Genomic DNA, 18,745 nt, shown 5'->3' with positions numbered 1-18,745 from the left:
CATTAGCCTTTTCTACCTATGACTCATGTCATTCATCTCTTAATTCATACACTACCTACCCTCTCATTATTTTATTATTTCTTTTACCTACCCTCTAATCATAGCCGACCATTTATCTTTTACACCTCTCAATCTTATCCCTTCATTTCTTATAGTGTCTTCTGTATAAGGAGATGCTTCTTTTATTATCAACCCTAATCAATCTATGCATCCTAATCAATTGACTACCCAACTACGCTTTCGAACTTGCATATGCAATCAAGCCTACTTGCAACCACATTTCTATTCTTTGTTGAGCTCTTGTGAACATATAAAATTCGAGAGCAAATATATTAAGCAAGATCAATGGAGATAGGAAGAATGGAGATCCAAACCCTATTGGACATGTGATGGTATAATCTTTGTGATTTCATTTGATTTGCATTGTCTTAAGTAATCTTCATATGTTATGGTGGATCTTTGTTGTTGTTGGGCTAGGGTTTTGTGGTTGAATTCATTTAGTCTTTCAATATTGTTTCCATTTTCACCATATACGGTCCACCCTATTCTGAACATCATCATTAACAAGAATAATGATGATTCCATTATTCTTGTTAATGATGATGTTCAGAATACGGTGGACCTATCTGGAGACAACACTGCACCAAATATGGAGCCCCCAACAATCACTAATGTACAAGTTACACTAGTTGAGCAACCGGTAACTCAACTAAAAGTGAACAATCCACTGACAACCGAACAACTGGAGAAACCCCAATCTCCACCGGTCATTCAGGAAATTCAGAAGGAGCCTGCTGAAAATGTTGCCACACAGTCACCTGAAAAGGAAACAAAGAAGAATACTGAGAGATCAATCATTAAGGTCGTATCCTCTGAACTGACAAAACAAAAGCAAATCGATGAGGATGATGATGATTCTTTGAGTATTTTAGGACCCATTGATGTGGATAGTATGAGTGCCTCTGAAATGATGAAGATTGCCAATGTTATGCAATCTAGAGCGCATAGGAAGAGACTGAAAGAGGAAAAGATTGAAGCAGAGACAATTCGGACTGTAGTAGAAATTTTGTCTGGTCTACTACCGGAAACATCTATAGCACATATTTCTACACCCATTAGCAAACTTTGTCAGTTAGTTGCAGATGCATCTGACCAAATCAAGTCACTAGAAGATGTTGCTCAACTGTACGCTGAAAAGAGCCACAAGAAGAAATATGGAGAAAAACTGGCAAATGATATTGAAAGTGGCAAAAGGCTCTATATCACAATAAAAGTCTATTGAGAAAAGCTATTGAAACAGGAGGAAAGTATCTTGCCTCTACCTCCAATGTTAATTTCTTTTATTATGACATTTCAAAAAGTCAAGTTGAAATAGAGCAAAAAATGGAACGGATATGCAAGGCATATGTCCCACTCCAGGATTCCATACATGCCTTTAACAAGTCTGTAGATGATTTGCATAACAGACTGGACAACTATGATAATGAGAAGGCAAAGAGATTCTGGTCTCTTAAAGAACTCAAAAGTCTGCTCACATCACAAGTAGACATTCTTCAGAGAGCCTACTCCAATGCAGAAGCTATCCTTGCAACTCTTGAAACCTGCACACTGGACTCAATGAAAGAATTCCATTCACAGCCGATGTCTACATTTGAGTATACTGCGAACATACTGGAATCATGGGAAAACGCTTTGTCACAAATGAAGAAGAACTTCAATGCTATTTTTATGTGATTAGCTAATGCATGAACTTTTAAAAAAAAGTTAAACTCTACCAGCGACAAAATAAAATTAGAGATTTAGATAATATGTACATGTTATATATACAATTGCAAGTTGTGAGAAAATAACTAAAAAAAAATAGATGAGGTGTCATTCAAAGCTCAAGTTAATTGTAAACCTCCATAAGGTGACTCCATCTAACTGATCAATCGATATTGTATATCTTTTAACTTGTAATGAAAATGGATGAAATCGAATTATATGAAAAAAGCACTCATCCCAATTCGGACTACGTTATTTAAGATATTTATAATCAAGATTATTTTAAAAAAGAAGAAGTAACCTATAAATACACCGGCATCCCCATTAAGGTCAACTTGGGGAGCTAGAGAAGAAGGTAGAAGTAATTCTATATTTCCCTCTATTAGTTAAACTTTTATTAATGGATAGCCTAAACTGGCGCAATTTTCCTCCAAAAAAATATGAATATTTGAGCAGCGTGAAGCCTGGTTACAATGTTGTTTTATCTGGTGGTAAACTAAATGTAGATTAAAACAGTTCAGGATATTTGAAAAACACAAAAACCAAAACCACTTGCACCAGCCGGGAATCGAACCCGGGTCTGTACCGTGGCAGGGTACTATTCTACCACTAGACCACTGGTGCACAGTTGGAAGAGTTTGGAGAGATTAATTATCTTACTATTAGTAAAAAAAGAATGTTTCAAAGAGCAGATAAATAGAAACATTAATTGTAAATGGGGATGCGAGGTATCGAACCCCGTACCTCTCGCATGCAAAGAGAGCGCTCTACCATGTGAGCCACATTCCCAATCAAAATAAATGATTCATATGTAAAATAAGTTTCCTAGTTTAAGAACAATTAAGTAGAAACTAAGAATAATGAACAGATGTGGCCTCTATAACTCAGTGGTAGAGTCAGTCTTATAAACTGAAGGTCCGTAGTTCGATCCTGCGTGGAGGCAATAGTTGATTGCTTGTTTGGTTAGTATCTGTGCTCGATTGTAGTGTACAATCTGTTTTGCTTGGAGGATAGGTGGTCTATGTACAATTATTTATGTACTTTTTCAATACCTTTTACTTTCCCCATAGTGTATTTTACATGGGGGCGAAAATTTGCATCCCCCATAATGTATTTACAAGGGACCTTGTAAACTTGCTTGGTTAATATTTGTGGTCGATTGTAGTGTAAAATCTGTTTTGCTTGGAGCAAAAGTGGTCACTATACCCTTATTTATAAACTTTTTCAATACCTTTTACTTTCAAAATAGCTTGGGGTGCAAATTTTCGCCTCCATAGACAACACCTTCTATTCTTGAGGCAATGAAGGCTTTGCTCTTATATTTCTTATGCGTAAAGTTGAGCATTCTAATTTTGTGCTTCTCAAATTCTATATGGAAAATTCAAATCACTCCAATTTTTTTACAGTAGCTTACTTGGCAAGTCCCTTACTTATAACTAAGGCTTCAAGGCCACATCATCAAATATGATACCACATTAACGTGTTTTTTGCTAGGTGTCTAAAACAACCCCCAAAAAGTGAGACCAATAAGTTGGCATTTGCATGAAGATTGCATTAATGATATGTTATGTTGTCATTGATGTCAATTAATCGGTAATGATATTGTTGATATTGTTGTAATATTGTTACTGTAACTGGTAGGAAGAATTTGTGGAGTGAACCGGTAACCAGTGTAAACCTTATCTATTGATGTAACTGGTAAACCCTACATGTTGTTTTTGATAAACCCTAACCAATTAAGTCTGGTGAATTGGTTATTTTGGTTTATGATCTGATGATGAGCGGTAATGATTATGACACGTATGATTATTGTATGACGACAATTCCAAGAGATTTTGGCGAGTTGTTGTAACGGTTTTTGTCTAGGGAATGAGCAAATGTATTGCATCTAATGCAAAGCGTGTGATGAGTTACTAAGTTCAATGAAGCGGTGATCAAGGAGCGATCAAGATTTTCTTGATTGATGTGCAAAGATTGCTATGTAATCTAACGGTCATACTTGAACCAATTTGTTTGTAATCTCTATGAGAATTAAGTTTTTGTTGTGTTACCGACCTGATTGATCTGTTTATAAGGTCGATGAAGTTGTTTAGTTTAATGAGTTGGCAAAGAGTGAGCATAGATCAATTGAGTGTGTGGTTGCCGAACGAGATGATGTATCTGCAACTTGAGTAAAGGTAGATAGGAGCATGAAACGAATCTGATCAAGCAAGTGTAATGCTATTTAGACAAATCAACAAACTCCTGTTGTTTTCTAACAATTAGGACAAAATTGAAATCCCCTAACCAGGTAAGCTCTAACAAGCTTGGTGTTATTCAAATCCTCTAACAAGGTGATCCATTAGCTTGGATTTTCAAATCCTCTAACAAGGTGATCCATTAGCTTGGATTTTCAAATCCTCCATCGAGGTTACTCCTTATAGGGTATTGCTTCTAACAAGGCATTTGTAGTTAATCCCTTAGCCGAGTGATTCCTAACAGGATCAGTTCTTAACATGACTTTTTGTAAAGTTTTAACAAGCTAGGCTCCTAACAGGATTAGTTCTTAACATGACTTTTTGTAAAGTTTTAACAGGCTAGGCTCCTAACAGGGCGAACTTCAGAAGAGTTCAAATAGTTATCTTGTTAGTCTCATCTCACAATGGTTTTTACCTATTTTGGTTTCCACATCAAAAATATTTGTTTCAAGTGATGAATGTTTTTGTGGTTATGTTTTCATGGTTGATTTACTTAACTACTTAACTATTTTGATAAGTCATGACAACCATAAGTATTGAGAAACAATGAAGTTGTTTACTGTTAATTTGTTGTAACAGTCAACCGGTTTATCCTATGAATTTTTATCTTGACAGAGGTATTACATTGTTAGTTCTAAGTTTACTTTGAGAGATTGATTTTTGAGATTGGTGAAGTTTGTATCAGTTTTTCTATCTACTGATTCACCCCCCTCCTCAATAGTTGACCAGATACTTATTCTTTCATCATACCATCACAATACTTTTGTAAAAGTGAGACTCATATTTGTGTGTTGATGTGACATCACATGATTTATTGCTACTTAGTGTTTAGAGATACATTTCATTCAGATATGGGTAGTCATCATCACAATAATAACTTTAAAGTCACAACTATTGGTGCAATCTTGTAAAAAATACTGGGCACTAAATCAACAAATGCTATCACAACCATTAGAACACACTCAACTCCTAGGCCCTTTCCCCTATATCGTTTTGTATAGTTATTTGAAGTTTCCGTTTGGAGACATCCAATAAAATTGAAACAATACAAAGATGATTAGCATGACCCTTCTGTAAGGTTGAGATACATAAATTGAGATTTGGTCCATTTTTTTTTTATACTAATGTTTATTCTATTCTATTTTTCTAAATAGATTTATATTAAAATTCTGTAAGATTAAGATACATTGCTAGTCGAATTTTGGTTTTGTTTATAGTGTATTATTTTGTTAATAGGTTTATATCATTATATTAACAAGCATATTGAAGCTAATACAATATAGATTTTATGTCATTTGGTGTAGATTCCAGAGAGTTATTGAAAAATCAAGGTTTACCAAATTTGCTATGAGGGAGTATGTACAAAACAATGAAATTTCTTCCAAATTTGGAAGGGTTGAACATGTATGTATTAAGCCATCTATAATCTTGATTTGAAGTCACTTGGGATCATTTTCAACAAGTATACATGCCTCGTATCCGTGTTCCATCAAGAGCCAAGCTTGGTTAATAAATTTGAATGTTCCATATTGGATAAAATAACCCAAACTCACTATTGTCGTTTCTTTAGTATTCAATTAAGTGAAAAGAGTATGCACATTAACTTTTTAAGAAAATGATCCTAGGAAACTGAACATTGGTATGAAGATGCTAAACTTGAGGTAGATGATGAATTGGAAAAAATATAAAATGACAATAATGTCATAATAGTTAAGCAACTAATCTTGTTATGAGACTTATAGATTGATCATATAATCCACAATCAAAATTCTAACCAAAGAGCAAACCTTGGGAAAATAGGATAAATCTTATAAACTACTAATATAGAGTGAGGAATCCTATAATGCTTGTGAATAATGGTAAAAATATAAATGTGAGGTTTTCTTTAGCTTTAGAAGGGTATAAAAAAATTGACTTTAATGGAATTTGTAGATACCCTAGCCTAGTATCAAATGTAATGTTGAAAATTGCATAACTTGCAATCTTGACATTGTATTTTACATCTATTTTAGCATTTATCCCTCTTAACATGTCCTCGGCCCCACTTGGCCCTAAATGTCATCATGGTATTTTTAAATGTGCATTAAAACATGTGTAAACTTCATACAGAATATCAGAAAAAATATGTGAAATTTTTTTATCCTTTCAAAAAAACCATGTCTATGACATGAAATGATTGTCCAACCCTTTGGGTTGGATGCCTAAGGCAAAATCCAACCCAAAGGGTTGAAATTTACCAATGTAAATAATTTCTCGAGCATCAGATAGTGCTAGTGCTAAGCAGTTTGCATTTTATCAATTCTCTTTCTCTTTGTCTATCTCTGTCTCTCCCCTATCTTTCTCTTTATTTCATACTGAATCACCAAACAAGAATATATATATGAACTATAACATTTAAATATAATACATTTCAATATGTCTTTTTCCTTTCACATATTTAAATGTAACTTATGCTTTAAGTTATATTTCATGTATATATTGGCAAGATGTTTGAGAGAGGTTTTAGATCTCTAGGAGTTATAATGTAGATTCTAGGTTTTAGAAGAACTTATAATTTTTTTAGATAGTCAAATTTCAGTAATCAATAGGCTTCTATTAGCATTCTCTCACTCTCTTTATCTCTCTCGAACTTTAGATCTATATCTCTCTATCACTCTTCCCCTTTTCCATTTCTACCTCCCCCTCATTCCCCCCCCCCCCTCTCTCTCTCTCTCTCTCTCTTCCTCTTTTCCATTTCTACCTCCCCCTCATTCCATCTCTCTCTCCATCTCTCTCTCTCTCTCTCTCTCTCTCTCTCTCTCTCTCTCTCTCTCTCTCTCTCTCTCTCTCTATTTGTCTACACCTCCCCCTCATTCCCTCCCTACCACTATTTTTGTAGGTCTCTCCCACCCTATCTCCTTCTCTACCTTACCTTCCCTCCTTACCCCCATCTCTCTCTCTCATTGTTTCTCTCCCCTCTCTCTCTCTCTCTCTCTCTCTCTCTCTCTCTCTAGGCCTCTCCCTCCCTCCATCTTTACCTCTCTACTTACCCCTTCCTATACCAAATTACTCACACCTCTCTCTCCCACTATCTCTCTAACATGTATCTCTCCCCCTAGGTCTCTCATCCCTCTCTCCCTAGGCTCTAGGTCCCTCACCTCTAATATATCCACACTCTCTTTATTTATCACCCTCTCCACCTCTCTCCCTACCTCCTTACCCCTCTTTCTCTCTATGCAAACTTATCTATCTCATTTTATTCCCTCTCTCTCTCTCCCTCACATCTCTACCACTCCCCTCTTTAGGTCTCTCTATCAGTACATGTCTATCTCTCCCTCCCTAGCCCCCTCTTTCTCTTTGTTCTTCTCTCTCCTCTTCACCCTCCCTCCCCTCTCTAGGTCATCATCTCTCCTTCCCTTCTATAGGGTTTAGGTATATTAGGGTGTAGGATATATGGTTTAGGATAAATGATTGAGAGCATAGGTTTTAGGGCACAATATTGATAGTACATGGTTTAGGGTACACAGAGTTGATGGTATTGAACATATTGATACTTTCCTCCATCTCTCCCACTTCTCTTTCTTGCCTCTCTTGCCCCCTCTCTAAGTCTCTCCCTCCCTCCCTTTATTCCTCTCTTCATCTCTATCTCCATCACCCTCCTTACCCCCACATCTATCTTCACCCCCCACTCTCTCTTATTATCACTCCCTCTCTAATTCTCTTTGTGCATTGTCCAATTTGTCACCTCTCTCTCTCTCTCTCTCTCTCTCTCTCTCTCTCTCTCTCTCTCTCTCTCTCACATATATATATATATATATATATATATCTCCCCCTCTATCTCTCTCACATGTATCTCTCCCCTATCTATTTATTTCTCACCCTCTCCACCTCTCTCCTTGCTTCCTTACTACTCTTTCTCTCTTTGTGAACTTATCTCTCACGATTTTATTTCCTCTCCCCCTCACCTCTCTACCTCTTACCTCTTTAGGTTTCTCAATCACTCTTCATCTACCTCTCCCTCCCTCCCTCCTTATCTCTCTCTCTCTCTCATCTATAGTTCATCACCTCTCCCTCTCGTATATAAAGTTTAGGTAATAGGGTGTAGGATATAGAGTTTAGAATAAAGGGTTGAGGATATAGGATTTAGGGTACAATATTGATAGTATAGTGTTTAGGGTAAATATGGTTGAGGGTATTTCTTGTATCGATAGTTCCCTATATCTCTCAATCTCCCTCTCTCTTCTCTTTTTCACCTCTTTCTCCCCTCTCTAAGTCTCTCCCTCCCTTTCTTCCTCTCTCCCTTTCTATCTCCCTCACCCTCCTTACCTCCATATCTATATGGCACCCACTCTCTTATTATCTCTACCTCTCTTATTCTCTATCTTCATTGTCCAATTTTTCACCTCTCCCTCCCTATGTCTCTCCCTCCCTCACTCCTTACCTCTCAACCTCTTCCTCCTTGTGTCATTAACCACCTCTCTCTCTCCCCCTCTATCTCTCTCACCTTTATCTCTCCCCTTGGGTTACTCACCTCTATCTCCTAGTTTGTATGTCTCTCACCTCTATATCTCTCCCCTCTCTAGTTCTTCCCCTATCTCTCCACCTCTCTCACTCCCTCGTACCTCTTTTAGTCTTTGTGAACCCCCCTCCCTCCCCCCCTCTCTCTCTCACACACACAGACACCTCTCTAGGTCTCTTAGTCACTCCACATCTTCCTATCCATCTCTCCCTCCTTATCCCTCTCTTTCTCTTGTTTCTCTTCTCTCTCTCTTTAGGTCATCACCTCTCTTTCCCTTGTTTGGGTTTTCAAGAATAAGGTATAGGATATAGTGTTTAGAGTATTGCTATATGGTTTATGATACAAGATTGATGGTATAGGGTTTATTGTACATAGGGTTGAGGGTATTTCCTGTGCTAATAATTCCCTCTATCTCTCCTTTCACCTCTCCCTCTCTTATCTCTCTCCCCTCTCTAGGTATCTCCATCAATGTATTCCTCTCTTCCTCTCTATCTCCTCCTCCCTCCTTACCCTCATCTCTCTCTCTCTCTCTTCTTGCCCCCCTCTCTCTCTCCATTGTCTAAGCTTTATTACCCACCTCTCTCTCTCTCTCTCTCTCTCTCTCTCTCTCTCTCTCTCTCTCTCTCTCTCTCTCTCTCTCTCTCTCTCTCTCCATTTAGGTCTTTCACCTCTCTTTTCCCCTCTAGGTCTCTCACCTATCTATATGTCCCCTCTGTGGTTCTCTTCCTGCCTATCCACCTTTGTCTCCATCTCATCTTACCCCTATCCCTTTATGAACTCTCCCCTCCTTCTCCCCTCACCTCTCTGCCTCCTCCTTCTCTAGGTTTCTCACTCCCTCCATCCCTTCTTACTCCTCTCTCTCTTTGTTCTTTTGTCTCTCCTCTTCTCCCTCCCTCCACTCTCTAGCTCTCTCCCTCTCTATCTCCACCTCCATGCCTACTCTCATCTCTCTCTCCCTTCCCCACCCACTCTCTCTCTCTCTCTCTCTCTCTCTCTCTCTCTCTCTCTCTCTCTCTCTCTCTCTCTCTCTCTCTCTCTCTCTCTCTCTCTCTCTCTCTCTCTCTCTCTCTCCACCTCTCCATCCATGCCTCATTATCCACTTCTATCTATCTCACCCCTCTCTCTACCCACCTAGGTATAGGATATGGTTGTGCAATATAGTGTAAGGACCACCATATTACAAAATATTAAATTTCATTATTAAACTTAGTCTCACACATAATTAAGCACACGATAAAGAAATTTTCTTAAATATATAAGAAAAGAGATATTATAATAGATTTTGACATAGTTTCAAATTACATAAACTCAAATATAAACAAAATATAAGGAACAAATTCCTTTACAAGAGACCATACTGTCGAATAGAAAGAGTACACAATGTTCATAGTTGATGATAATATTGACAGGAACTAACGACATCTATCTCCATTGAGCACACCACATGCAAGAACATTGTTGGAGCACTTTTCCACCCAACCACGAAGCTTTACGCTTCCCCGAAATTCTTATTGACACGAAGGATACTTGACCCTCTCAGAGGATGCTTAGCAACTCAAAACTAGTAGGATGACAAAATCTAGTGAAGAATGATGTATCTACATTCTAAGATGCTAATGCAATGATATCATGGTATGGAAGAGAGAGGAGAATAATGATTCAAATAGCAACCATATGCTAAGAGATAAAAAATAAGCTTTGTCCAAAACACCTTTTTGAGTAGACTATCAATAGATAAGTTAAATAGCACATTTACCCTTCGCTGAAAACTTATCCTTCTATTTTCTCCATATTCAACATCCATCCAACACACACACACACACCGTACACATTGAAAACACAACAATGCATACAAAAGCTTGCAACACATGAGCATACAATGATACAAGAGTACATGAGATCATATAGCTCATTAAAAGTTGCAAGAACACATAAAAATGTACAAGAGCACTCAAGAGCACACAAGATCACTCAAGAGCACATAAGTGTATACAAGAGGGCATAGCACCTAAAAGTGAATTGGTTTATACGTATCTACATGTCTAATCATGAAGGTTTGCATGCATTTTAATTTACATTTACTTCAATGATTTCCAAATCAACATGTCAAGAATCAACAAGGGACATGATAATATGCAATGGCATATGTTAATCGTCTTGTTGTTGACTACATTATCAAATGCTATTATTAGTTAACATTCATTTGTTTAAGAATATGAATGTATGGAAAGATGAATGAGATAATTTAAGAAATAAAATGTATTTTGATCTACATTCATAAGTTTTGAAAAGAGAGCCATGATTTGGTCATTCTACATGGATTACTTCTAGAGATATAAATACGTACTCATACTACCTTAGTCTCAGATAACCCTAAATACAGGTTCTCAACCAACTTATTTTGTGCTATCTTTTAAATATGTGCTATAAGAAAATCCTCTCAAAGTTGTTTTACCTAGTTTTAACCACTTACTAGGTGTACATAACAAGGTAACCAACTACTATGCACTATTATCCATATTTCCATCATAAACCACAGATCTAGTGGGTATGCTTTTATTTAAATTCTTTTAGACATCCATTTAAATAAATACCCCAAAATCCTTTAACTCCTTATCCACACATATTTATAATATACTATGATATTATATTCCATCGTAGGAGCATACTAGCTAACTTAGATAATATTATTTAATTATCAATACTATAATAACAGTTAAAACAAAAACGCTAATGTCATATCAAATAAGATGCATTTAAGAATAGTAATGTCAATGCTTTGGTTTCAACTCTTATCCATATATCTCCACTTTTAAGGAATGCAATTTAATCTATATAGATTATAATGCAAGCCATTACCAAGATTATTTTTTTAAAGGAAAGATTTATAATCTTAAAAGGAGAGCCAATTATCTTTACAATAACTTTGCAACATTATTGAGTGTTGCTCTTCTAAATAAAAAGGCAATTATGCTTAGCTAAAATAAATTGATTTAACTCCCCTCATTCTTTTAATCGATCAAACATATGATATAACCATTACTTATTAATCTTTTAAGCTATCTCATCCACTCTATAAATAAATAATTTAACTTAAGATTTATTTAACCTTCAACCTCAAGTCATGGTAGAACTCTTTGTCCTAAGTACGAAGAAAGGTCTTGTCGAGTAGAAGACAATGAAGATACATCTTATTATATTCTCATATTTAAGACATGAATTGTAATTATGAGATAGTTTGTTTATTAAAGAGAACATTAAGAAGATAATTTGACATGCTCAAGATCTGGGCAAGGAGGATGTTGCAAAGAACAAGCCGGTTCAAACTATAGTTCGAGGTTTAGTGCAAATAAAAAGATTACGTGCTCTGTATATAATGCAAGCACGAAAATGGTTATAGAAAAAGGTTTTCAAAACTTTCAAACAAAAGCAATCAAATATTATAAAGTTACATTCTTTGTCCGCGTTCTTCCTCATGGGAATAGGGCTATCGACAAGCATAAAAGCATGGAGCCGTCTATTCTTTATACAAAACAACACTTGATTAAAAACATAAAATCTCCAAATCATAACAGATTTTTACACGATTTTGACTAGTTTGATCTTCTTTATCTGCCTTCTCAATGCTGTAAAAATGTGAAAAATCTGCTTAAAAACAACAATATCATGCAAATTTATGTTTTCGATCAGATATCATTTTGTATGGAAAATAGCAACGAATACTCCTCCATAGAATGCCTCAAAGACATGTCAAGAGCAAGCTAACTCATCTGATTTCATAGAGCGATGACCTATACAATCCAGAAGGAGGAAAAATGCATCCTAGTTCAAAATATTGGTGAGTTCCCACGAGGAAGGGGAAGAAGTTTGTCAAAAAAAACCTTTTTGACCACTGTTTTGGCAGCATTTAAAAGCTAGTTTAACGTACGCAACGTATGCTTCATTAAAGGCGTCGATTGAGAAGATGATACAAGTGACGTGTAAAGGTATTAAAGCCATCCCCTTTTTGGCGCCTTCACTTGCGCTACGCTTTTTTTGAGAGAAGCATACGTAAAATTTAAGAGAGTTTTTGACTTTGCTTTGCTCTACTCATTTTTAAAATATATATATTATTTTATGGGATAAAAGCAAGGAATATACAGAAAATTATTACTCATTTTTAAAATAATTTTAAAACTATAGGTTTCCTTTACTGAATTTTTATAGATGTTGGAATGCTTTTTAAAATTTATATATATTGGATTTTTATGTTGTATAAGTATTGGAGACATATTCATGGTAGAGTATCTACAATTGTATGATTGTGGTATTTTGACTAGGGATATATATTATAATTATAAATTAAGGTAAAGTTTTATTTATTTTTATATTGATCAAAGTTAAACTATTATGAAAAGAAAAACGATAGCAAGAAAGAGATTGGACAATTAAAGAAATACAATGAACAACTTCAAGAGTATTGAATAACAATCAACTGAACAATAGATTATATACGCATTCATATAAAGAACTTACAAAAAAAGCTACAATCCTATGTAAATATGAATGGTAAAAAATTTCAACCTACAAGTAACCATCGAGTTGATTCCTAAGCATACTCTTGAAAAAACTACATAGTCAAATTTTGAGAAAGCTTTAGAGTTTTCTAGAACATTGAATGATCCCCTAATGGAGTTGTAAAATTTGGTGTTTAATCTCATCCAAAAGCTTGTTATATTTAGCATCTTCTTTCAATTGAGAACATAGAGAAACGAATTATAACATGACGTCAAAGTAGAAATGAGCATTTCTACTTCTCGATGAATATTTTTATTAGAAAACATACCTAAACATCTAATTTTGCATATATGAAGCAATATATCATGTCTCATAGTATTAATAATCACATGATTAAAATTATCAGGGAAATGATCAAATATTACATCCCATTTTTTTGTCCAAAAATAATCCCAAAAATATGTTTTAAGCTTTCAATACATTAACAATAACGACACCTTTACTAGGATGTGTTCTATGTGTTGAGAGAATCTTATATTTATTTATGGTAACTTATAATGTTTTTTATTGTTTGGATTCACTTTTTTATTAAGAAATTGACTTAGTGAAATTGTTACAATTAGATTTATGGCAATCGAGAATCATTGTATATAGAAGGATTGCTTACTCTTTATGGTCTAATTTTTAAGCCTAAAGTTTTTAGATGAAAGTCTAACTAGCATGGTGGCAATGGCATAATCTACAAATTGATTCATTGTACCTATTCCTAGGCATATGAGACATCACATTAGACAAGCTAAGTGTTTTTATGCTACTTCGATCATAATCTAATAATTGTTTAGAGACCCACACCATCCTCATTACAATCATGATGCTTTTTAGCAATATTAAACACACATGTATAGGTTTTCATGAGTCCTCCACTACTATTATGACATTGGTATTTGTTGTTGCTTGTACAACACACCATCTTTTCTTGGTGGAAAAAATAGAACCCCTCTTTGACCATCTTGTTTTTGCTTATTGCACACTTGTTTTCTTATGCTTTAGGTCCTAGTTTAGTTAAGAGGGCAATTGGTTTATTTTTTGGTTTAGGTTCATGTGCTTAATGGTTGCCTATAATGATTTAGCTTTAAGTGGAAAGGTAGAGGAAGGAGGAGGGTGAGGGGACACCTTGTTTGGTTCAAGTTATTATCGTTTATTAATGATATTAACTGTAGATTTAACACTTATTACATGATGGATCAAATCTCTAACCTTCTTGTGAGACTTGCATTAGTGATTCCAAGATGTTCTTGGTTGCACTTATGGTCATAGTTGCACTAGAACCCTCTTATTGGTACGTGTATGTTTACTTATAGACCTAGTGTCTTTTTTTACTCTTTCCATGATTGTTCTTAGTGCATGTCCCTTATATTAGATTGGATTGAAGGTGTTTATGGGTGATATATGGTCTTTGTGTTAGATTAAATAATCATTATGTTCTTTCTTATATTCAATTCCTATGTTGCCTTTGGGAAGTCCCTAGTCCTATAATTCTATATGGTCATGAGCCAATTTGAGGTATCACTTTGTCTTTTTAGGTTGCAATTTCATCTTCTACCCTTCATTTGCCATTATATTTCTTGTATGTAAACCTTTTTTTTTTAATATGTTTACTTTCAAGTCCTAAGCTAGATTATCGATATCACCTTTTTTATTAGGATTGTGTTTAAATCTCAAATATTCAAGTCATTAAACTTGTGGTGTACATTGACATTCATCAATTTTTTGGATTAGTATATTGCATAAATTTTATTTAGGTCTATTTTTATAATATAGCCAAATTGGTGTTTTGACCTTCTTTTTGGGAAATCTATTTATAGTGGTCTTCTTATGTATGCATGGCTCAAGTCTTGGCATTGTTCTTCTTTAAAGAAACTAGATTCATGTTTTGACCTTCTTTTTAGGGAATCTACTTAAAAGGGTCTTCCAACATATGCATGGATCAAGTCTTGGAATTGTGCCTTTTTAAAGCAACTAGATTCATATTTTAGAGTCCTACTTTTTTTATATCTTAAGGGAATTATACATTTCATTAAACTCACTTATGTTTGAAAAGAGTTTGTTAAGGTCATATTAGTTGAATGGATGAATATTACTATTAGGGGGGTATATTATCCTTGTGTCAAGCCTTTGTTTTAAATTTACTAAGCATAAATTTTATCGATATAGCATAAATGCCTTGGAATAGACAAAATCATAGTCAAAATCATTTAAAAGTCTTATTTACATGCAAAAAAATTATATTTAAATAGTGGTAATCTTGCACTAACCACATGACATGTTGCGATTACTAGCACATAGTGGCTAAACAAGTGTTGATCACTTTGAATTTAGCTCCCCATGTGACCAACATGTGGTTTTTGGTCCCCTTGGAAAAAATCATTAGATGCAAATTTGGTTAAGATAATTTATTTTCTATTCATTCATGATATTTCATCATAAATACAACATACATAGTTCTTTACGTGTGACAATCACAAATAGAAACCATATGAGTTCATTGAAACATGGAAACTTATGCACCACCAATAGACTAACACATCAACACACGACTAATTGTGTAGATTGACACCTAGACATACCACATATGAACATGAGTTGACACCTAGATATTCATAATTTAATAAAGGGACCATAGACTATATCCAATGCATTATATGAGGTCTATGTACATGCATGCCACTATCCATGTTACATTTAGTGACGTTGCATAGGCACACACATGACAACGTGGAATGGTCCCACTAATGTGAGAGTGTCATTTGGACCTATATAGTTGTTATTTAAGCTTATAAATCTCTCCCACTTGCATACATAAGGTAAATTTGATGGACCCCACCACTTTGGCTACATGTCTTGGACACCAATTGATAATAGATCAATTTGCACCAATGACTCAACTTTTGAATGTGCAAGTCTTTGGACCAACATGTGCTTCCTTTGTTGGATTACTGTCTACCCTACACCAACCAGTGAATGAAAATTTAGTTTCTCACCATTTAGTATCTATTCCTTCATTACTTCAAACACTTGTCTTTCAACCTTATTTTCTTCATTTTCCTTAGATTCTTTTCATCAATGGCTCAAATTTCATCACCATTAATGGCAAAAAATCCAAGAGATTTAGGATTTTTTTATCTATCTACCAAGGGTTTTGTTTATTTCTTATACTTTATATGTTTGTTGTTGAAGTCTTTGCTATATTTTGGCCCATTTGGTCTCCCAAAAGTTTTTTAAGGGTATTGTTCTACCCAATTTGTCTAGCTAAAGATCATTTTGTTGATGATTCATGTCTCACTCTTCTTGAGGACAAGAATAATGCCAAGTAGGCTTTTCATTTCTTAGATATATTCTACCAAACCTTTGATTTGAGTATTTTCAATGGCAAAAGACCCAATGCTATAGGAACTCCTTTCTTCCTATACCTAGTTGGTTAGAGTCTTTTGGTTGGAAATGTTTTGATCATGGATAATTTTATCAATTTCTAGGTATTCCCTTTACTTTTCAAGCCTTGTTAGTTGTTTTATGACAAATGATCATTGCCAAAAAAACTAAGTCATTTATTCACCAAGCCTCTTTCTTTGGCTAGTGAATTCTAGGTGTGCTCTAAATTTAATGTCACTACTCATGTGTATTACTCCAATAATTGGATGTCTTCTTAGTCCTCTTATTAAAAATTAAGAAGTTGCACAAGGATTAAATCTTTGGGCATTTTCTAACAAGAACAAATAATTTCATCACGTGGTGCTTGGGAATTATGTTATCTCCCTCATGATGTTGGTGACTTAGGATTACTTTCACTCCATCAGATCAAGACATTTCTCTTTGTGATAAAGGGATCATTAGTGCTTTGGAAGGTAAAAATGTCTAAAAACCATTTATTAGACATTGTAGTCCATTAGGAGTGTTTAGGAAACCAACTTGGAAAGGACTTGGACTCCATACTCTTCTCACTACATGGGAGCCTCTTATATACAAGGAACACTTGTTATCAAGAGCATCTTGAAGCTCTGAGAGTCCATCAAGCCCTAATTTCTTTGGGCTAGCAATAACTTTTGCAATAGCCTCTCTATTAATAAACAATCAATTTGGTGGTCTCTGATTCTACCCATTTAATACCAACCTTTTTCTAAACTCCCTTGCATGTGACCCCATAATATTGTGTCCTACTTTTGGCCAAAGTGGGACATCGAAATCAATATTTTTCACCAAATTTTCACTTTTAATTCCTATAACAACTAAACCTTTTTAAGAATTTGAATATGATGTGAATGAGTGATTTTTGAGATTGTTTTCTTATTATAAATAAGTTCTTTTAAAAATTGAAGAAATAATTTTTTATCTTTTTTACATAACTTTTAATAATAATTTTATTTATTAGCAATATTTTAAAAAAGTGGTCCCGCTTTAGTAAATCATAACTTTATTTGTAGAAAGATAAAATTATAAAAAAATTAAACATATATTTGTAACATGAATATCTAGCATGTACACATATTCTTTTCATATTTCTTTTATAAATTTTTGAAGTGAGATTAACTATAATCTAATCATATGTTTTTTAATAATACTAAGTAGCAAAAAAGGGTTTTGGCCCTATAGAACATAAATCCCATAGGGCTAACAAAAAGGGTCAATGGACCACTATCAACGCATCATAGTTTTTAACAATGGAAAAACAAATTATATATAAAGTATTATAGAAAATAACTAAACAAAAAAGTAGAACACTATCTAAATAGTTGGCTCCAATCCTCAATGAGGAATTCAAATAACTCTTTGTGATTTCCTTTCTCTTCCCCACGTTTTTTGAATTCTTTGTCTCAAGTGTAACAAACAAACTATAGTCATGAACCTATGCATAACAAGTAGAACTAAACTTGGAGAGACTAACCATTTTAACTTCTACATCATGAACTTGAGCTTTGTTAGGTCAACATTGGGCGAGAATCCAATTTGGTGCATGAGAACCCCCTTTTGAAATCCCATAAGGGGATTGTATTTTCCATTTATTTGATATATCACTCACCTTTGTGTACATAACTTGCCCTCCTATGTATTTGATCCTATGCTTTTCTATAAAATACTCAACCTTTCATCATTAGGTCCACTCATTTCACAACTTATTATGAGTGCAATTGTGTCTATATAACAATTGATAACACTGAATAATATTATATACATGTTAACAAGGAATGATACAAAACATGTTTAAAATTCTATAAGTTGGGAATGGTAGAATACTTATCTATAGGCTTAACCTAAAACATAATATCCTCCTAATGTTTCTAGATTTCCATGAACCAAAATCCATTTTGCTAGAGTCAGGAAAGACAATTGTAGGTCATATTGGCCACTGAGATTGGTTTCATATTTTACTAACAAAGCTTATTGATTAACTATGTTTCATTATATTGGTTCAATGCATTTGACAAATCATACAACTCTTTTTGTTAGAATGATATCCTTGTGACATATAAATATCAGTTTTCATCTATAATTACGAGAAGACCAATTCACTATGTCAAACATAGGCCCATACTATTAGCGTAGGAACAATTTATTATAGGTGGTGGAGTGGCAACTAAGATATGTTGTAATCACTTAATAGCTATATTTCCATGAGGCGATATTCACCTTCTCAAGAATATAATGATAAATATGGTATCAAAGCCCTCATAAGAACTAAGTAATATTATCAAAA

At 34.5% G+C, this 18,745-nt stretch overlaps 3 non-coding genes across 3 annotated transcripts; 2 read left to right on the top strand and 1 right to left on the bottom strand.

Moving 5' to 3' along the window:
* Positions 1–2,317: 2,317 nt before the first annotated feature.
* On the bottom strand, positions 2,318–2,388 carry TRNAG-GCC (transfer RNA glycine (anticodon GCC)). Its single transcript has one exon. It is a non-coding gene; the product is annotated as a tRNA-Gly (tRNA).
* Positions 2,389–2,637: 249 nt separating this feature from the next.
* TRNAI-UAU (transfer RNA isoleucine (anticodon UAU)) lies at positions 2,638–2,707 on the top strand. Its single transcript has one exon. It is a non-coding gene; the product is annotated as a tRNA-Ile (tRNA).
* Positions 2,708–5,011: 2,304 nt separating this feature from the next.
* Positions 5,012–5,116, top strand: LOC131074449 (U6 spliceosomal RNA). The gene has a single exon (XR_009113059.2). It is a non-coding gene; the product is annotated as a U6 spliceosomal RNA (small nuclear RNA).
* The last annotated feature ends 13,629 nt before the right edge of the window (positions 5,117–18,745 follow it).

This window comes from Cryptomeria japonica, chromosome 3 (genome assembly GCF_030272615.1).
Source record: "Cryptomeria japonica chromosome 3, Sugi_1.0, whole genome shotgun sequence".
Taxonomy (NCBI): Eukaryota; Viridiplantae; Streptophyta; class Pinopsida; order Cupressales; family Cupressaceae; genus Cryptomeria; species Cryptomeria japonica.
The sequence above is the reverse complement of the archived record's forward strand: the minus strand, read 5'-3'. Positions and strand labels throughout refer to the sequence as shown.